This window comes from Eulemur rufifrons, chromosome 7 (genome assembly GCF_041146395.1).
Source record: "Eulemur rufifrons isolate Redbay chromosome 7, OSU_ERuf_1, whole genome shotgun sequence".
In the NCBI taxonomy this organism is placed as follows: Eukaryota; Metazoa; Chordata; class Mammalia; order Primates; family Lemuridae; genus Eulemur; species Eulemur rufifrons.
Window position 1 is genome coordinate 184,181,440 of NC_090989.1, and position 22,588 is coordinate 184,204,027.

Below are 22,588 nucleotides of genomic sequence, written 5' to 3' on the forward strand. Positions count from 1 at the left end.
TTTTGACAGACAGAAAACAGACTAGGCAGATAAGAGGGAAAGCGCAGAATCATGTTTTGGTGTTTAGTTCGGCAGCCCGGTGGCTCGTTTTAATTACTCTGAAATAATTATCTCTGGCACACAGCTGGGTTTGTCTTCACGCCACCGGTGAGTCATTCTTCCATGTTTGAATAAATCAAGCAAGTTGAAAGGAAGGGCTGGAGCCAAGTGACATGTAAAAGAGCTTCTGTGGAAAGGGTTCAGAAAATGGCAAACTTTGGACCTGAAAGAGAAGATTGATTTGGGGCATCATGTCTTTGTGTCTGAGGCAAATGGCACTAGCTATTGAAATCACAAGAATATGAATCTCAAGGCTCTTTTAGAAGAGCTGTCAGAGGTGAGCGAGGTGGGTAGCCTTGGGGGCTAATGGAAAAGGGACAGTCACCAAGGAGGATCCTGTAGCACAGCAGGAAAGAACACAGGTTTGGGGGACAGGCAGACCTGATTTGGAATCCCTATCCTATCACTTACCATTTTAGTTACTTTGAGTATATCATTTCATCTTTCAAAGCATCAGTGTCTTTAAATTATTAATATAAAATTAGAAAACTTGCCTTTGGTTCCATATCACCTTTCTTCCATGTATGACTTCTATTATAAGGGCTGGATTATCCTGCTGCTGCTAAGGGCTTAAGGAGAGGATGGCATGTGGACCACCTCTGCCTATCCATTGCCTGTGGCAGACATTACTAATCAACCCCAACTCTCTCTGTAGTTGGCCCTGATTGTGGTGTCAGAGTTCTTCTCGAATAGCACTTCTAGAGGCTACTTCCAACCTAACTGAGTTGGAATGTTAATTAAAAGCAAATAACTTCTACTGGTTTAAAATGTTTCTCTTCTTTGATGTTTGATATTCCCGTCCATAAAATGAGACGTTTGAAGATGATCAATAAAGGTCTTCCTAACTTGATATTTCAGTATTTTAAGAGACAGATAAATGGATCATCAGGGGTTTGATTATTTGTTCATTTGATGCTCTGCAGACAATCAAGAGCTCAGTTTGTAAAGCTGAAGCTGCTTATGGGAGGGATGAGAACAAGGCCAGGAAACTAAGAGTCAGGAAGCAGTGAGGACCCACACTCTCACCTCCTGTCTCCCAGGTTCCCTCTGCTGGCTCTCTTACCATGTCCTTAACCTAACAGACTGGCCCCCTTGTAGTCCCAGATGGTCCCACTCTGAGATCCAGTCACTGGCTCCTGCCCTCATGGGATGGATTCACGGATGAAGGTTCCCATCAGAGAGCATCTCGTGTGTGGGTCCTGCCTGTCTGATTACTCACTGGCCTCCCTGTCTAACCTGGAAATCTGCTAGATGTAACTGGCCTGACCCTGACTTTTGACTAATGAAGTGTGCATTGTTCTTAAAGATCTACTTAACTTTTCAATTACATAGCTCATATGCTTTTGTGGCAGTAAAATTAGAAAATATAGATAAACCAAAAGACAAAGTTCACTGTTAAAATGCAGTTGTGTATTATCTGTTTGACTTTTTCTGTATATATGGATACATTTATTTAAGATAATTTATGGGCACTTTTTAATGAACATATTTATGTTTATAAGTATTTTCTACCTCATTGCTTAAAATGCTATCATTCTGATTTGATTGGTTCCTCCATGACTCTCCTTTTGTTCAACTCAATTAAACATTTGCTGAGTAACCTGCTCTATGCTGAGTGTTATTGTCTCTGTGCCCCTGTGGATCCCAGAGTCTGGTGGAAACAATCAGATGAAATAACTATGATATACCTTGACAAACTTTAGTAGAGATAAAACACAAAGTTTTACAAGAACACAGGTTGCTGTGTGCTTAGTTGAGCCTAGAAGGAGATGGTGTCTTTCAGGGGAGAAAGTCTTTCAGATAGAACCCGTGAGGATGCATGGCCCTGTGAAGCTTGCTTGAGGTTAGGTGTGCAGAAGGGCATGGAGTGGTGTGGTGGTTATTTTTATATATTAACTTGCCTGGCCTATGGGGTGTCCAGATGAAACATTATTTCTGGTGTGTCTGTGAGGGTATTTCTGGATGAGATTAGCATTTCAATCAGTAGACTCAGTAAAGCAGAGTGTCCTCCCCAATGTGGATGGGCATTGTACAGTCCACTGAAGGCCTGAACAGAACGAAAGGTGGAGGAAGGAGACATTCACCCCCTTTTTCCCTGCCTCACTGCTTGAGTTGGGACATCTCATCTCAGTGTCTCCTGCCCACAGATAGGGATGTACACCATCACCTTCCCTGGTTCTCAGGCCTTGGCACTTGGGCTGAATCACACCACTGGATTTCCTGGACCTCCAGCTTGCAGAGGGAAGATTGTGGGTCTTCTAATCTTTCATAAGTGCATCGGCCAACTCTTCATAATCAATCAGTAATTCTATCTCTATACATCTATATCTCCTGTTGGTTCTGTTTCTCTGGAGAATGCTGACTAACACCAAGTGGGAAAAAGGAGCAGAGCCATGGGCCATAGATGTCTGGTTGGTGACTCTGTCCTCTGTCATGTAGTAGGTAATTAATATTTGAGTGAATCAATTGCTCCCAAGCCGTCCCCATCTCCTTGCCGAACCCTGGCTCAGCATCACAATCAGAGTAGGGTTTGCACGTACCCACCCAGGTTTGGTGACTCCTAGATTGCCCATGGGGCAGACATTGTGTCCCTCCTACAGCCCTTTGCACTTTCTATCATACTTCACGTGGGCCAGGCTGCTTTTATTTTCCCGGGGACTGCTTTGATGGTTCTCTGCCCACAGTGTTAGGGAATTAGTGCCCTCTGAGAACAGCCACCATCCAGTGACTTACCGGAGTTAGTTTATAAATACCATGGCTCCTTTACCCCTTGGGTGGGGATAACTTAGAAGTACCCCAAATCCCAGAATTTCCTGGGGATATTAAGCTCCAGTTACCCCTAATTACAACTTGCCTTTTAGTGGCTATTTTTGTTCTCTGTCTCATTCTCCACTCCCCTACTGGTGTGGCTTAGGATTCTGTTCCAAATAAACTACTTGCCCTCAAATCCTTGTCTCAAGGTCTGCTCCTTCAGAAGTGACGACACTGTGTGACCCTGTGGCATATGCCAAAGATGGCTGACTGGTCTTTCAGTACTTTTGTCTGGTGAAAATAACCTGATCCATACATTAGTTCACAAACGCGATGTCTTTTTTTTTAGACTCTATTTCCTGACTAATGGCACAGAGTGCGATAAACTAATATGCATCTCTAGACGGGGTGTAGCAAAATTGATCCTGTTTCCATGCATCATAAGGTAACGCAGATATCAAAAGGCATTTGCTTGGATCTGAAGTCACAGTAAAGCCTCTGTTGGCTTCATTACTGCATCTGACAAGCTTTCTTCTATAAAAAATGATTCCAGAAGTGAAAATACTAGCATATAACTACATCTCGGCTGGTTGGAAAAGCGGAGCTTGTATTTGATTTCCATAAGGATGCTAATTCCAGGGAAATGGTTCAGTTAGGGGGAAAAAGCCTTTTTAAGTGAAATTTGTACCTGAGATATTAGGTATTTCTGTTTGTTTTTGCAGCACAAGGAATTCTAATATCAAGGACCTGTGTTGGGACAGGTTAAAAAGTGAAGGGTGTTCGGTTTAGTCTGGGAAGGGATGCGATCAAAGTTTGTAAACTTTGAACTCAATCAGAGCCATACTTAGGCATGTGTAGGTCCTCTACCCCCGACCACTTAGGAGCCACTGGAGTGAAGAGATCCCAATAATTTAGTGGCGTGTGCCCCACAGGAAGTGGCACCTGCTACACGTAAAATAGATCATCAGTATATTTAGAAAAATTGAACTGTTAAATATGATTATGCCTTTATTAAAGATCATGTGGTTCTGATTTATATATAATGGAATTGGGGCTTATATTATTTTTGATTTTCTTTGTCCAATTCATTCAGGGTAAATGTAATTACAACACTTTGAAGTATAATAGAAGTAAATGATTTCCTTTACTTTTCTCTTTCCCTGATGTGATTTTTTTTTTTTTTCATAGGTGTGCTGAGCTGACAAAAATGCCTTGGGCGGTCTGCAGAAATTCTTAAGGAAAATATGCATCCCTGAGCTCTGTGACCTTGGAGGCATTGTGTGGTTGGGAATCTTCCCTGCCCCCCAATATTTTAGAAATATAAGCTTTGGGGCAAAATGTCTATGCTTTAATAATTCCTGGGACATCAAGACCCAGATGACTACAGATAGATCGAGGGATGATTCTTTAGTGTCACAGTAAAATTCTGTGAATTTATAACATCCTCTTGCATAGCAAGTATTCTTCCTCCAGCTCATGTTGCCACTGAGATCTTTAGGAAGACATTTATGGCATTGTATAAGATGCATCTTCATACTCACGCTGTTCCTATAGCAGTCATGACTTTTGGAAGATTCTAGGTTCTGGGGGCAACTTAAGATATGACAGAGACCCTATGTGAGGCACAAACTCAGAAGAATTTATCAATTGCATAACACCCTATATTTCAGAGGGAACAGGGTAGGAGAGCTCTGATCCGTACCTGATTCAGAAAGAGAAGCCTCCATGAGAATTTCGTAAGAGAAATTTCCCATTTTTCTCTCCAGTAATCAGACCCTTTCCCATCACCATAATTCATAAAATAAAAGGGAAGGGAGGAGAGGTTTCTGGGCCAGCTTATGCAGGGGCCTCGTCCACGCAGTTTTGCTTTTTGTTATTGCAGTCGGGACATTACAGATTCCTCAGTACCCCGTGCTACATACTGGGAACCTGAAACTCCTAGATTTTACACACCAGAGTGGGCAAAAACAGGCTGTGTATTTTTGCTTTAACACTTAACCCCTGAGTTATACTGTAATACATTATAGCATTAAAGTTCAAGAGTTTACTCAGACTGTTAATGATCCTAAATTCTAGAAGCGTATATACATAACAGATCTATTCTAATATGATTAACTGGAAACAAAAAGAACGAAGTGTAAGTTTTCTGCAGCAAGTTATAACAGGGTGGGAACTGGAGGGAGGAAAGCAAGTGAAAGTTGTTTGAGTTATGAAACCTTCAGCTATTTAATATCAAACTGCTATATGATTAGTAATGTTATTTTTCTACCCACCTATGATGAAGTTTGGTGAGTTACATATTCATAACCATCAGATATTTTTAAAACTGTCAGCCTGAAAATATATTCACTGGCAATGACTCTGAAAACCAGTTTCTTAGCAATACTGTCAGCTGTTGGTTTATATGAGTGGGCTCAAAGTTATCTGAATTTTGTGACTCTTTTTTTTCTTTTTTTTTTTTTTATTTCATCTTATTGTTATGGGGGATACAGAATTGCAGGTTACATACATTGCCCATGTACCGCCTTTCTCCCCAAGTCAGAGCTCCAGGCCTGTCTGTTCCCCAGGTAGTGCGCGTTGCACCCATCATGGAGGTATATGTCCCTCCCTCCCCACCCCCCCTTCCCGAGTCAGCACCTTCAAGTGTTACCATTCCCCAAACGGGGTGCAATGCACTCATTGTGTAGGCATACCCCCATCGCCTCCCCCACCCCCCACCTCAGTCTGATATCCGATTGGTGTCGTTCCTAGATGTGTATTTAGGTGATGTTCAGGGAAACCAATTTTCTGGTGAGTACATGTGATGCTTGTTTTTCCATTCTTGGGATACTTCACTTAATAGAATGGGTTCCAACTCTCTCCAGGAGAACCATAGAGATGTCGTATCTTCATTATTCCTTATAGCTGAGTAATATTCCATGGCATACGTATACCACAGCTAACTAATCCAATCATGTATTGATGGGCATTTGGGTTGTTTCCACATCTTTGCTATTGTGAATTGTGCTGCTATAAACATTCGGGTACATGTGTCTTTGTTACAGAATGACCTTTTTTCCTTTGGGTATATGCCCAGTAATGGGATTGCTGGGTCAAATGGCAGGTCTACTTGAATCTGTTTAAGATACCTCCATAATGCTTTCCACAGGGGTTGCACTAGTTTGCAGTCCCACCAGCAGTGTATTAGTGTTCCTGTCTCTCCACACCCACGCCAACATGTGTTGTTTTGGGTTTTTTTGATAAAGGTCATTCTCATTGGGGTTAAGTGATATCTCATTGTGGTTTTGATTTGCATTTCTCTGATGATTAGGGATGTTGAGCATTTTTTCATATGTTTGTTAGCCATTCTTATATCTTCTTTCGAGAAGTTTCTATTCATGTCATTTGCCCACTTTTTGATAGGGTTGCTTGATTTTTTCTTGCTGATTTTCCTGAGTTCTAAATAGATTGTTGTTATCAGTCCTTTATCTGATGTGTAGTATGCAAAAATTTTTTCCCATTCTGTAGGTGGTCTGTTTATTCTCTGGACTGTTTCTTTGGCTGTGCAGAAGCTTTTTAATTTAATCATGTCCCATTCATTTATTTTTGTTGCTGTTATGATGGCCTTAGGGGTCTTCTTCATAAATTCTTTGCCTAGGCCAATGTCCATAAGAGTCTTTCCTACATTTTCTTCTAGAATTCTGATTGTATCACACCTAAAGTTTAAGTCTGTTATCCACCGTGATTTGATTTTTGTGAGAGGTGAAAGCTGTGGGTCCTGTTTCAGTCTTCTACAAGTGGCTAACCAATTCTCCCAGCACCATTTATTGAATAGGGATTCTTGTCCCCAGAGTATATTCTTTCCCGCTTTGTCAAAAATTAGGTGACTATGTGAGGATGGTTCTGTATTTGGATTTTCTGTTGTGTTCCACTGGTCTGTGTCCCTGCACTTGTGCCAATACCAGGCTGTTTTAAGAACCACGGCCTTGTAGTATAGTTTGAGGTCTGGCAAATTAATACCTCCCATTTTGTTTTTGTTGCTTAAAATTGCTTTTGCTCTACGGGGTCTTCTTTGATTCCATACAAAGTGTATAATTATTTTCTCTACGTCTGTAAAGAATGATGTTGGTAATTTAATAGGGATTGCATTGAATCTGTAGATCACTTTGGGTAGTATAGACATTTTAACAATGTTGATTCTTCCGATCCACGAGCATGGTATATTTTTCCATCTATTTGCAAGTTCTGCTATTTCTTTTCTCAGTGTTGCATAGTTTTCCTTATAGAGGTCCTTTACCTCTTTAGTTAGGTATATACCTAGATATTTTATTTTCTTTGTTGCTATTTTGAAGGGTATTGAGTCTTTAATTTGGTTTTCCGATTGACTGTTATTGGCATATATAAATGCCTCTGATTTGTGTATATTAATTTTGTAGCCTGAGACTTTGCTATATTCGTTAATCAATTCCAGGAGTCTCATGGTTGAATCCTGGGGGTTTTCCAGATATAACATCATATCATCAGGAAAAAGTGAGAGTTTGATCTCTTCCTTCCCTATTTGGACTCCCTTGATTTTGCTCTCTTGCCTGATAGCTCTCGTAAGGACTTCCAATACTATGTTGAAAAGTAATGGAGACAGTGGGCAGCCCTATCTGGTTCCAGTTCTAAGTGGGAGTGCTTTCAGTTTTTCCCCATTCAGAATGATGTTGGCTGTGGGTTTGTCATATATGGCTTGTATCATTTTTAGGTAGGTTCCATCAATGCCTATTTTGTTAGGCGTTTTTATCATAAAAGGGTGTTGAATTTTGTCAAATGCTTTTTCTGCATCTAATGAGAGTATCATATGGTTTTTGTTTTGCTTCTATTTATGTGGTGAATTACATTTATAGATTTACGTATGTTGAACCACCCCTGCATCTCTGGGATGAAGCCCACTTGGTCGTGGTGGATTATTTTTTTGATAAGTACTTGGATTCCATTTGCTAGTATTTTATTGAAAATTTTTGCATCTATATTCATGAGAGAAATTGGTCTGTAGTTCTCTATTTTTGTTGTGTCCTTTCCAGGTTTTGGTATCAATGTTATATTGGCTTGGTAGAATGTGTTGGGGAGAATTCCATCCTTCTCAATATTGGAGAATAGTTTATGTAGGATGGGCACCAGTTCTTCTTTGTATGTATGGTAAAATTCAGGTGTGAACCCATCTGGACCAGGGCTTTTCTTTTTGGGAAGGTTTTTTATTGCTGTTTCGATTTCAGTTCTTGATATTGGTCTGTTCAGGTACTCTATTTCTTCCTGATTGAGCCTGGGAAGACTATGTGTTTCTAAAAATTGGTCCATTTCCTCCACATTCTCTAGTTTGTGTGCATAAAGATTTTTGTAGAATTCATAGATGATATCTTGTATCTCTGTAGCATCGGTTGTGATTTCTCCTTTCATGTTCCTAATGGAGGTTATTAGAGATTTTAGTTTTGTGCTCTTGGTTAGTCTAGCCAGGGGTGTGTCTATTTTGTTTATCTTTTCAAAGAACCAACTTTTTGTTTTATTAATTTCCCTTATAGTTTCTTTGTTGTCCTTTTCATTTAATTCTGATTTGATCTTAGTAATTTCTCGCCTACTGCTGAGTTTGGGATTGTTCTGTTCTTCTTTCTCCAGCTCTTTGAGTCTATTCGTTAGGTTGTCTATTTGCATGTTTTCTGTCTTTTTGGTATAGGCATTTATGGATATGAATTTTCCTCTCAGGACTGCGTTAGCTGCGTCCCATAGATTTTGATAAGTTGTATCTCCATTGTCATTTAATTCAAAGAAATTTTTGATTTCCATCGTGATTTCTTCCTTTATAGAATAATTATTCAGGAGAAAGTTATTTAGCTTCCATGACTTGGAGTAAGAGTGAGGGTTTCTGTTTGTGATCATTGTTACTTTTATTCCACTGTGATCTGAGAAGATGCATGGTATAATTTCTAATTTTTTGAATTTTTTAAGACATGCTTTATGTCCTAGGTCATGGTCAATCTTAGAGAATGTCCCGTGAGCTGATGAGAAGACTGTATATTCTGTGGACTTTGGGTAGAATGTCCTATAGATGTCAGCCATGCCCATTTGTTCTAGCATTCTATTTAGGTCCATTATGTCTTTGTTTATTTTCTGTTTAGAGGATCTGTCCTGTACTGTCAGTGGGGTGTTAAAGTCTCCAGCTATTACAGTATTGTTATCTATCATTTGGTTGAGATCTAGTAGGGTTTGCTTTATGAATCTAGGTGCACCTAGGTTGGGTGCATATATATTGAGTATAGTCATGGCTTCTTGTTGAATTGTGCCTTTAACCAGTATGTAGTAGCCATCTTTGTCTTTTATTATTTTTGTTGGTTTGAAAGCTAAGTTATTGGAAATTAAGATTGCCACACCAGCTTTCTTTTGGTTACCGTTTGCTTGAAATATCAATTTCCATCCTTTTATTTTCAGTCTAAATGCATCTTTGCAGGTTAGGTGAGTTTCTTGAAGACAGCAGATACTTGGATTGTGTTTTTTTATCCATTGGGCCAGTCTATGTCTCTTGAGCGGGGAATTCAAGCCATTCACATTTATTGAGAAAACTGATAAGTGAGACAGTTTTTTGTTCAGCTTGTTGGGTAGAACTTCATTGCGATGTTTTTTCTCCTGGGCCATTGTGGTATCTGGAATTTGATCTTTAGCTCTTGAGTAGTTTTACATTCGTGGATCTTTCTTGTGCTGATCCGTGTGTAATTCTCTTTTGAGTACTTCTTGGAGGGCTGGTCTTGTCTTGGTGAATTCCCTCAACCTTTGTTTATCTGAGAATGTCTTGATTTCTCCTTCGTATAGAAAACTTAGCTTAGCTGGGTACAAGATTCTAGGCTGGGCATTATTCTGTTTCAGAAGCGTGAAAATGGGGCCCCAACCTCTTCTTGCTTGTAAGGTTTCAGCTGAGAAATCTGGCATAATTCTGATGGGTTTTCCTTTGTAAGTTACTTGTTTCTTTCTCCTTACAGCTCAGAGAAGGGACTCTTTAGTGGATATTTTGGTCAGCCTGATGACTACGTGGCGTGGTGTTTTCCTATTTGCTATGAATCTCCCAGGGGTCCTTTGAGCTTCTTGGATCTGTATGTCTAGAGTATTGGTAAGGCCTGGAAAATTTTCCTCGATTATGTCTTCAAATAGCTTGTCCAACCCTTGCTTATTATCTTCTTCACCCTCAGGAATGCCAATAACTCTCAAGTTAGGTTTCTTCACATAATCCCACATTTCTTGAAGACTGTGATCATTTCTCTTACTTTTTCGATCTATCTCTGTGACTGACTTATTTAGTTGGAAGGAGTTATCTTCAATTTCTGAGATTCTTTCCTCTGTTTGATCTACCCTGCTCTTGAGACTTTCCACAGTGTTTTGTAGCTCTCTGAGTAAATTCTTCATTTCTAGGAGTTCAGTTTGGTTTTTCTTCAATATTTCAATTTCTTTAGTGAGTTTTTCCTCCAAATCCTGTATTTTTTTTGTGTTTTCCTTGTGTTGTTTATCTATTGATTCTTGTATATTATTCAGCTTGTTTATGATCCATAATTGGAATTCTTCCTGTGACATGTTGGTGTTTTGAGTCTGGTTTGTGTCAAATGGTTGGGAGCTGGTATTTCTCTTTGGGGATCAGCTTTCCATTTGATTCTTTGTGCTCTCCGTGTTTTTTCGCTGGGCCCTTCCCATCTAGATTCATCATTGGATCTTTTCTTATAGATTTAGTCTGGTTAAGAGCACTCTTTGTGCTCTATTCTTAGGCTGTGAAGCAGTCTAGGTATGTTACTTCTTTTGGCAAGAGGGGGAGACTATTGTGTATTGTTTAGAGATCTTTCTGTTTCCGTTGGGGGACTGCTTCCAATGGGTCCAATCCTAGAGGATTGGAGTGATCCAAGACCGCTTTGGCGAGTTAGGACACTGTGTTGTGGTCTTTCAGAAGGCAGGCAGGGTCCACACTAATAGTAGACCGAAATTCTCTTTGTTTCTTTGTTTCCCTTTGGTTCTTCCTGTATAGGGGAGGTTTCTGTCTCTATCTGCAGGCAAGAAACTAGCTATGGGGAGAGGACGGTGCCCTCGCTTGCTCAGCGCCCCTGTTGCTGTAGCTCCCACGGGCAAAAGTCTGCCTTGGCCCAATGTCCCCAGGGATCAGGTTCCACACTCTCGCTTCTGGAGAAGTATTTAGTGTTTACACATGGGCGGGGCCCCTATATAAGGTCCGTGGACCAGGGGAGGAGGCCGTCCAGGGAGCCTCTTGGTACCCTATTGCTCCGCAGTGACTTGGCTGTGGGCCCTAAATGGCGACTGCGTGCCTGCGGATCGCGGGCACTGGGGGTGACTACTCAGGATCCAGTATGTACCAGAGCCAGGGACCTGGCCCATTTTGAAGCTCACCGTGGGTCCTCAGTTAGAAGGCGAAAAGAGAGAAGAAAGAAAGAAAGAAAGAGGGAAAAAAAAAAGAAAAAGAAAATGAAAGAAAGAAAAGAAAGAGGAGTAAAAGAAAGAGAAAGAAAAAAGAAAAAAAAAAAAAGAAAAAAAAAGAAAAGAAACACAAAAAACCAATCCAAAAAACACCAAAATCACCAACAAAAATGAACAACAACAAACTACATAGCACCACACCGCAGAGCGGACAGATACACAAATCTGAAGTATATAGTTCAGCGACTCAATGATTTTTTTGTTTTGTTTTGTTTTACGCCTTAGCGCAGCTCCGCCCCTTCACGCCCGCTCGGCTGGGTCCCGGGCGGTTTTGCAGTGGATCTCAAGATGGCGTCTGCGCGCCCGCACAGCTCCGAGGGTGGTGGGGATCCAGCCTCCGCGCTCAAAAAGGTGCGGCAGCTAGAGGCCTGGAGGGCAAAGGCGCCCGCTGAGGCTGTCCGGCTCGTGAGCCGCCAAAAAAAAAAAAAAAAAAAACCAAAAAAACCCAAACAAACAAAAACAAAACAACACCCCAGAAAAAATTCACCAAGATCAAAACATACAGTTCGGCAAGCCTATTCTTCTTCTTCTTCTTTTTCTTTTTTCTTTTTTTTTTACGCCTTAGCGCAGCTCTGCCCCTTCACCCCAAGTGCGGCCCCAGCGGAGATTGCCCCAGCGTCCAAGCCGCTCCCTTTATTGCTGCCCAGCGTGCTCATGCATATCTCGCACTCCTGGCGGTGGTTCGGAGACCAGTGGAGGGCGCTGGGCAGAGAGAGCCGCTCGGCACTTTATGGCTCCTGAGCGGTTTCGCCCTGCTTTCAAGATGGCGCCTGCAGAGCTCCGGGGCTGGAGGGGACCGGCTCCCTGGAACTGCCACTGCCCGGGGCCTGGCGAGCAAGGACACGCACCGGGGGTGACCAGCTGGAGAACTGCCAAAAAAGGCAGCACGGGGTACGACGCTATTTGCTGTCCGGGAATCTTTTGTGTTTTTCTGCCCTGGTGCAGATCCGTCCCTCCTCGCCAAGCGCTGTCTCAGCTGAGATCCCCCAGGTTCTAAGGTATTTTCCTGAAAATCCTCCTGTCTGCAATGCGCCACGTATCCCTCAGTGATTCTGCGCTGGCCTGGAACAGGGCTCTATTCAATTGGGAGCGGAGGACATTGAGCAGAGCAAGCCGCTTTCCCAAGAGGCTGCACCCGCCCCGGCTGGGAGCGGGGGTAGCCGACCCACGCTCCGCTGGCTAGTGTCTGTCCCGCGTTCTGCAGAATCCCGCGTTCCTAATTTTCATTCACCTCAGACCTCACTCGCTTTGTTTGTCCCATGCTGATTCTCCGTGGATTCACACCGCTGTTCCTGTGTGGGAGCGGTCCTCTAGCATTGTGGCAGGTCTGAATCGACGACCTCCTCACCGGGAGTGCAGATCCAGGCCGTCACCACCACTCCACCATCTTCCCCAGGTCTGGTGACTCTTAAAATTATTAAATTGTTCATGTAGTTTCTTTTCAACTTGGGTTAATTTTTAGCATGTTTTGGGCCTGGTCACTTTTTTTAACCCACATGGTCATGCTGCTTTCTCATTTTATGCTCAAACTGAAGAGCTCTCTGAGATTTGGCTACTGGACGTTTTCTTCTTGGGCCATAAAGAGGTACACAGCTGACTCAGGGATCTTAGTTGGTTAAGCTGAACTCAATTATATGATTCTTTTTTATATTTTCAGTACTTAGGCTCTGTTGGTAGGGGAGGTTGTCATTAGAACCCCTGCTCTGGGAAGATGTGCATCAGGTCTTTTGATAAGTTTTTAAAATGAGTTGTGAATTTGCCTAATCATATGTATATATGTATGTTTGTATTTATTTTGACTAGGTCATACATTCAGATGATTTTTTAAAAAATTAGAAAGCATCATACAACAAAAATTTTTTTCTTACCTCTCTCTTCTGCCCCTTCTTCATTACCTCCAAATAAAGCTTGTGCATTCTTTTATGTCCTTCCAGAAATGTTTTTATGTATACACAAATAGATAAGATATATACTCCCTTCTCTCACACAATTGGTGGCATCTTATATATAATTTTAAAATTGTTTTTATTTTCCACTTGATAATACATCTTGCAGATCTTCCCATCTCAGTACATAAAGAGACCTCACTTTAAAAAATAGCTGTATGTAGCTCCACTCTTAACTAGCCCACCTTCCTTCACCTTGGGCAGGAATTTATCATGATGGATTGTAAAATAGTTGGCGGAAATCCAGATCTGTCGGGGCCATTTCTCTGTTCTCTCAGTAAATACCCAGCATGTGCCTATATGAAAAGGGGCATGACAGTGTGGCCGTCTTATCAAAAAGGCAGTGAGGTTGATTTGATTTTAGAGGAGATGTATTCTAGAGAGAGGTATTCCCATTTCTAAATGCTCTGAAAACATCTTTTAAACATTTCTCATGGAATTGTGCTGACAGCCAACATTGAGGCAATAGTCTCTTTTTTAAAAAAATCCCCCTCTCTGTGTTCTTCCTGGAAGTGCTCCTGTCCCCTAGGCGTGCTCAGGGGTTCCCACTGCTGCGCCTGCCTCACGGCCGTAAGCTCTTGCAGAAGCCCGAGTGCGTATTTCGTGGTTGTGAGCCTCAGTCTCCTAGCCACAGATGACCGTCTCAGCCATTTTAGACTTCTAGTGTCTTTTAACTATAATTACTTTCTTTTTATAGGATAGGTGATAATTTTCCATTGTAGAGTTGTTCTCTGCACAATGCTAGGGGGTGCCATTCACAACATAGCCCCCCTAGACTAGGAGGTTTATACTAATAACACAGTAGTGCCCCTTATCTGTGGGTTCACTTGTTGCAGTTCCAGTTACTTGCAGTCAAATGTGGTCTAAGATACATGAGTACATACAATCAGATACTCTGAGAAAGAGAGAGAAACCACATTCACATAACTTTTGTTACATTATATTATTATATATTACTGGTTATTGTTAATCTCTTCCTGGGCCTAATTTATAAATTAAACTTTATCATAGGCATGTATAGAAGAAAACATAGTATATGTAGTATTCAGTATTATTCATGGTTTCAGGCAACCACTGGGGGTGCTGGAACATATCACCTGTAGGTTGCAGGGACTACTGTATGTACTATACGTAAACTATGTGTTATATATATTTTATAATGTGATTTTAGTGATCTTGGATAATTATAATCTATATTAATATATCACATATATAAGACATACTTGTTATGATAATGTTTCAGCAGGCAGTTGCTAAGTGTCTTGAGAAAGGGATGGTTTTCCCCATTTGCACAGACACTGAGTAAGGATCAGTGGTCCTGTTCTCTGCGGTAAAGAAGATGTTAGCAAGGTAGGAATTGACATGTTACACTCCTGGATGGTCATCTATTATCATTTCTACTACGGAGCCACACACGAGAATAGCCCTGTCTTGCTGCTCTTGTTCTGCTCACACATGACGAATTCTGCTTTATCATCCTTAAAATATTTCTCAAGCCTGTTTTCTACTTTTCTTTCTTAAGATTTCTATGGGTCAGGTTCATTTGATGCATTTATCTTCCACGATAGCTCCCTTTGTCAATTTGTCAAAGCTATGGGGACTATATACCATGTCATGGGGCCTGTATTGAGGACTAGTGAATTCTGCAGGCACCTGCCCTCTAGGAATTTATTGACATTGTTGATCAATGCCATGATATCAATAAGTACAGAGTGCACAGGGAAGACAGTAACATCCCTGCAATTTGGCTATTTCAGTTGAGTCCTAAAATTCTTCAATAGAAGAAGAATGTTATGGGCATTTAAGGCAAAGGTATGAAGATCTGTGGCAACAAGCATGAATGGTGCAATGCAACTGAAGGGCGATGGAGGCAGAAGCAGGGAAATGACTAAGTCAGATTATAAAGGGCCTTGAACATTGTCCTAAACAATGTGGGGATTCTCCTGAAGGCAGCAAGGAATTATTGCAGGGTTTCAAGTTTCAATGTCTTAAATGAGACTTAAGGTTTAGATAGATCACTACCATGGTTGCTTTCTGAAGTTCAAAAGACAATTGTAAGGAAAAAGAATCAGTGCTTTTTAGTGATATTGAGAATACATTAAAAAGAAGTTAATCTCCTGGGTGAGTCCCCTAAAAACCACTTTAGTTTTTTAGGTTCTTCCACCTTATCATACTGAGTGGACAACTGTTAATTCTATTGTCAGAATTTATTTTTAAACAACTTGTGCCATTTAGCCATTTTTCTATTTAAAGATTAAGACTGTAGGGTCATACCCACAGTTTCTCAGAATCTTTTAAACATACGACCCAAAGTCAAGGATGCGATACAATCTCAATAAAAATGCTGATAAGCTATTTTCTTAGGTAGAGTTAGGTAAGTTATTACTCAAGTTCATATGGAAAAGCAAACATGCACAAATAGGGAAGGAAATACTGCAAAAGAAAAACTATGAGGGGAAAGTAAGCAATACTAGACGTGCAATAGTCTTAATGCTTCAATAATTAACATGATGAGTTATTGGCACATGAATAAGCCGTCTAACATAGTAGAACAGAAACTCTACAGTCAGACCCAAATACACATGGACACTTAGGATATGACAAAGGTAGCATCTTAAATCAACAGCGTAACAACTTGATATCTATGTGGAAAACAGATAAAGTCAGATTTATGTTTTAAACCATATGCAAGAATAAACTGCAAACAGATTAGGAATCTAAATGTTAAAAATGAAACCATACAAGTAGTAGAAGAAAATATGGGTAAGTTCTTCTTTAATCTTAGTGTAGGGAAAGACTTTCTAATTATGCCTCAAAATTCAGAGGCAACAAAAGAAAAGATTGATAAATTTCACTACAGGAAAACATTCTGGGCTCACAAAAAACAACATAAAGTAAACAGACAATTGAAACTGGAAGAAAATATTCATAGCATATACCATAGATGATATATCCAATACATAAAGAACTTTTAGAAATTTAGAGGCAAAGGACTAAAAAAACCTAATATAAAAATCAGAAAAAGACATAAACAGATAATTAAAAGAGAGATGAAAATGGTCTCAAATATATGAAAATATTCAAATTTCCTAATTAGATAAATGCAAATTAAAACAATAACACTGAGATATTATTTCTTATCAGACTGTCAAAAATGAGAAAATATTACAATACATTCTGTTGGTGAGATTGTGGGGAAACAGGCACTTTTCACACATTGCTGGTGAGAATGCAGGTTGGTACATCCACGGAGGGAAAATTAGCAATACCAATCAAATACAAATTTACCTTTCAACATGAAGGCCCTACTTTTAGGAGCTGACTCTGAAGATACATCTTCAACAACATGGAAATATATATGCACAAGGTTGTTCACTGCAGTGTTGTTTGTAATTACAAAGTATTTCAAACAACTTAAATGCTCACACATAAGAGAGTGGTTGAATAAACTCTGATACATCTTCACAATGGAGTCTTATGCAGCTACAAACAAAAATGAGGAAGACTTCTATGAATTGACATGGAGTGATTTCCAGGGAACAGTATTAACTGAAAAAAGTAAAGCTTATAAACAATAAGATTATAAATTGTGAATGCTACCCTCGTGTATGACAGAAAGGAACATGCAAAAACACTCATGCTTGTCCTCATGTGAGCAAGTAAATATAGGAAGGATAAACCAGAAACTGAAGAGATTGGTTACCTACAAGAAATAGGTGGGAAAGAAGTGGGAAGGAAGGAAGGATGTGAATGGTTCAGCAAGGATGAGGAAAAAATAACATTTTTCTGAGTGTCTTTTTACATGGTAGAACTATATACAGTAATGCTTCATATATCCTTCACTTCACGTACCCTTCACATATCCTCCAGATTCAACAATTAGAACCAACAAAGAAGTAGGGAGAACACAAAAGAGGATGCAACACTAACAAACGAACACATTTGTGTTACAAAGGGATTACATGAATGGGGTGGAGATAAGAACTAACACAGGTAAGTTCAAAAAACAATATCTTGATTAGGTACTGTAAAGCTAAAGACAAAAGGAATTGTAAATAATACTATAATCTAGTTAGTAAATGTGTTTCTTACAGAGGTATTTATTAGCAATTGCAAAACTACTCTATGTGTGTACAGTTGGCCTTTTATATCCACAGGTTTCACATCTGTGGATTTAACCAACCACAGGTTGAAAATAATTGAAAAACAATAAAAATAACAATACAACAATACAAATAAGTAATATAGTATAACTATATAGTATTTATATTTAATATTAGGTATTATAAATAATCTAGAGATAATTTAAAGTATATTGAAGGATGTGCATAGGTTATATGCGAATATGATGCCATTTTATATAAGGGACTTGAGAACTCAAGGATTTTGGTATCCACAGGGGGTTCTGGAACCAACCCCTCATGGATAGTGAGGGAACACTGTATTAGAATTGGAATCAGAAGTATCAGTATAAGCTCATGGCTTTTACTATATTTATAGACTGATGCAGAAATGTGGATTAAACATGTTAGTGTGTGTGTTAGTTTACATATTTGAATTACCTAGCTCTTCCCTCTGAGGAGACCTAGAAGCAGTAGTACCCCAGTAGCAAGGAGCACATGTACACTCAGACCTTGGTTTCTAAGCACCATTCTCCAATAAAAAGAGCCAGCATTCCTTGGAGAAATGGTTTATTTCAGGGCTGGGTCAGGGAAAATATAAGACAAGCCTGGACTATTTTTTAGTCACAGAAAGTAAGGAAATGCTCAGAAGAAGATGGGAGCTTGTCAAAAGAACACAGAAATAACCCAAAGGAGCTCTCAATGGTCAAAGCTGGAATAATTTGAGCAGGTAATAAATCATGATAATATTTAATTATAACCCATAGAATATAAGTATGAGTCCATACTTTTACAAATAAATAATTGATTAAATGCATAAATGAAGAAGGGAGAGCTTTTCCCTTATAGTAGAATTCCAGTTATGTAGGCGGAAAGATGGAAATAGAAAATCACCATTAGACAAACATTCCAAAAGTAATTATTGCTGACAAGATCCACTGTGGATGCTAAAATCAATGGGTTAAAATTTAAGGATATTTAAAGGTTCAAAGTATCTCTCCCAAGATATTTGGTAACTACAAAGAGAAGCATAAAAGCTTCACAATGGAGAAACCAGGGAGACACCAGATTAATCAAGTGATTAAGGTAAACATCTGTACATCATCATCATCTTAAAACTCTTGATGTGATGCACTGAGAAGGACACAGCAACATTCTGTTGTGTATGGTATGCCTACACTCAGTCCAATCATGGAAAACATCAGACAAACCTAAATAGGGGGACATTTGAAAAAATAATCAACACTCTTCAAAAGCATCAAGAACATGAAAAAACAGAGAAAGATTCAAGAAACTGTTACAACAGAAGCCTAAGGAGAAATAGAAACTAAACACAATGTGGGATCCTGAAACATAAAAAGGACATTAATGAAAAAACTAGTTTAATTCAAATAAGTTATTTAGTTAATTGTAGTGGGTCAGTATCTTGGATTTGACAACTCTAATGTGGTTATATACATTATTAATGTTAGGGGAAGCAGGGTAAAGAAGAGACGGGAACTCTCTGCACTAAGTTTGCAACTTTTCTATAAGTCTAAAAGTATTTCAAAATAAAAAGTAAAAGTCATGGTACATGTTTAACCTCAAAGTTTCATTTAGTAAGGCTTTTTTGGTAGTTATTGTTAACTAAGTGCACCAGGAATATCCTATAGCCAGAAGGTCAAAAGACTATTTGAACTGTGGGGAAATTGAATTCTTACTAGTCCCTTCTGAAATAAATCTATGTATAAGTTACAGGAGATAACATCCATCTACCTATTGTATTAGTCAGCTAGGGCTGCCATAACAGAAAAAATGCCACAGACTAGGTGGCTTGAGCAATAGTTCTGGAGGCCAAAGGTCTGAGACCAAGTGGCAGCAGAGTTGGTTTCTGGGGGTCTGAGACCAAGTGGCAGCAGGGTTGGTTTCTGGGGGAGCCTCTTTCTCTGGCTTGTAGACAGCTGCCTTCTCACCGTGTTCTCATGTGGCATTTCCTTTTGTGTGTTCAGAGAGAGAGCGAGAGCTATCTGGTGTCTCTTCCTTTTTTCATAAGGACATAAGTCCTATTGGATTAGGGCCCCACCATTATGACCTCATTTAACCCTCATGACCGTAAAGGCCCTGTCTCCATATATAGTCACATGGTGGGGTGGTTAAGGCTTCAACATATGAATTTTGTTTGGGGGGTGGACACAATTTAGTCCTTAACATCTATGTATTTCAGTTTAGTCTTTAAGCATCCAAAAGTTTAGGAAATTAGTAAGATTTTGCCAGTGACAGTCACAGAAGCAAAACAAAACAAAACAAAACAACCCACAAAATTATTTTAGAAAGCGTTATTAAATAATTTAGTTATTTGAAGCTTTTCTCAGGGGGTATCAATCTGAGGAACATTTCTTCCTGTAGTTCAAAGAATTATGAAGTAATGCATGTGTTAGAAATTGGTTAAATAAGGGGAAAGAGAATGAGAAGTTCAACTGAATTGATTAGCTTTCTTGTTAAATTAGTGAGAGGCTTATTAATTCCATTGCTCGTAAAGTGCACCAAAGATCAAACCTGCTGAAGAAAACTTTGTTTTCTTTTCAATAACAGCCATGAGTTGACTGTGTAGAAGGACAATTAAGAAGAATGCTGAATTGCTGCCTGTGACAAACACTTTGTCCAAGCTGATACAGCTCTGCAAAACAGATCTCCTGATCTATGTTAAGGATGATTCGATCCCTGCTGAAAAGGAGATGGAGAGATAGTAGGTCATTTCTGAGATATCTTGGGGAGTCTCAGGAACTAAGGAAAGAGTAAGAATATCTGCTATTACATGATTTTGGTAGCTCCAGCTTGGAATCTAAAGTCTGCTTGTAATTAATCATAAGACCTTGGGCAGGGAGGTTAATAAAGATTAAATGAGGTCAAAGAGGTGGGACCCTGATTTGATAGGACTGGTGGTCTTATAAGAGAAGGAAGATCTTTCTTTCTCTCTCCCCTCATCCCCACTCCTTACTCCCACCTGTGGACTCACAAAGAAGAGGTCATGTGAGCATACAGTGAGGAGGTAGCTGTCTATAAACCAGCAAGAGAACCATCACCTGGAACAAAATCAGCTGGCACCTTGATCTTGGACTTCCCAGCCTCCAGAATTATGAGAAATAAATTTCTGTTGTTTAAGCCAACTAGTCTGTGGTGTTGTGTTATAGCAGCCTGAGCTGACTCACACAGATTTATGTCTAGCAGTAGAAATTCTGGGTTATATGGTAATTCTACTCTCAACATTTTGAGGAACTGCTGAAATATTTTCCAAAGTGGCTGCACTGTTCACATCCCTACCAGCAATGTGTGAAGGCTCTGATTTCCCCATGTGCTTGCCAACACTTGTTATTATCTGTCTTTTTTTTTTTTTTTTTGCAATCCAAGTGGGTTTGAAGCATTACCTTATTGTCATTTTGATTTGCATTTTCCCAATGAATGATGATGTTGAGCATATTTTCATATTATTAGTCATTTGCATTTCTCTGGAGAAGTGTCTATTCAAATTCTTTGCCCAGTTTTGAATTTTTTTATTTTTGGTAGAGTTACTTATGTATTTTGGATTTAAGTCCCTTATCAGATATGTGATTTGTAAATATTTTTCTCATTGTGTGTTATCTTTTCACTGTGATGGTGTCCTTTGAAACACAAAGGTTTGGGTTTTTTTTTTTTTTTTTTTTGAGGCTCTCTTGTCCAGGCTAGAGTGCTATGGCATCAGCCTAGCTTGCAGCAACCTCAAATTCCTGGGTTCGAGCTATCCTCCCACCTCAGCCTCCCGAGTAGCTAGAACCACAGGTGTGTACCACTGTGCCTGGCTAATTTTTTCCATTTTTAGTAGAGATGGGGTCTCACTCTTTCTCAGGCTTGTTCCAAACTCCTGACCTCAAGCGATCCTCCTGCCTTGGCCCCTAGAGTGTTACAGGCCACTGCGCCCAGCCAACACAAAAGTTTTTAATTTTGATGAAGTCCCATTTCTCTATTGTTTCTTTTGTCATTTGTGTATTTTGTGTCATACCTAAAAAACTTTTGCTTAATCCAAGTCACAAAGATTTACTCCTGTGTTTTCGTCTAAGAATTTTAGCTCTTTATATAGTTTCAGCTCTTACATTTAGGTCAATGATCCATTTTGAGTTAAAATTTTTATATGATGTACATTCTAGGTCCAACTTCATCTTTTTTGCATGTGGATATTCACTTGTCCTGGCACTATTTTTTGAAAAGACTATTTTTCCTCATTGAATTGTCTTGGCACCCTTAACAAAAAGCAATTGTAAATGTTAGGATTACTTTCTGGGCTCTCAATTCTATTCCATTAATAGAACATGTCTATCCTTATGCCAGTATTATACTGTCCTGGTTACTGTAGTTTTATAGTGAGTTCTGAAATCAAAGTATGAGTCCTCCAACTTGTTCTTCTTCAAGAGTGTTTTGGCTATTTTTGGTCTCCTGAATTTTCATATGAATTTTAGGATCAATTTGTTTCTGCAAAAGTGGCAACTGAGTCCATGCAAACAGAAACCAAAAGTGAGCAGGAGTCACTATACTTACATTAGATAAAACAGACTTTAAATAAAAAATAATTTAAAAAATCATTATGATAAAGGGATCAATTCAGCAAGAGTATATAACAATCCTAAATATATATGCACCCAATAATAGAGTACCCAGATTCACAAAACAAATATTACTAGACCTAAGGAAAGAGACAGCAACACAATAATATTGGGGAGTTCAATACTCCACTCTGCACTGGGCAGATCATTGAAACAAATCAACAAAGAAGCACTGAACCTAAAATGGACTTAAGGCCAAATGGACTTAACAGACATTTATAGAACATGCTACCTAAGAACTACAGAATACACATTCTTTTCCATCATCACATGGAACATTCTCTCAGATAGATCACATATTAGGCCATAAAACAGGTCTTAATAAATTTTAAAAAATCAAAATTATATCAAGTGTATTAGACCACAGTGGAATAAAACTATAAATCATTATGAGAGGAACTTCTGAAACTATGCAAACACAAGGAAATTAAACAACATGCTCCTGAACAACCACTGGGTCAATGAGGAAATAAAAAATGAAATTAAAATTTTTTTTTGAAATGAATGAAAAAGAAAACACAACATTTCAAAACCTGTGGGATACAGCAAAGCAGTGCTAAAAGGGAAGTTCATAGAG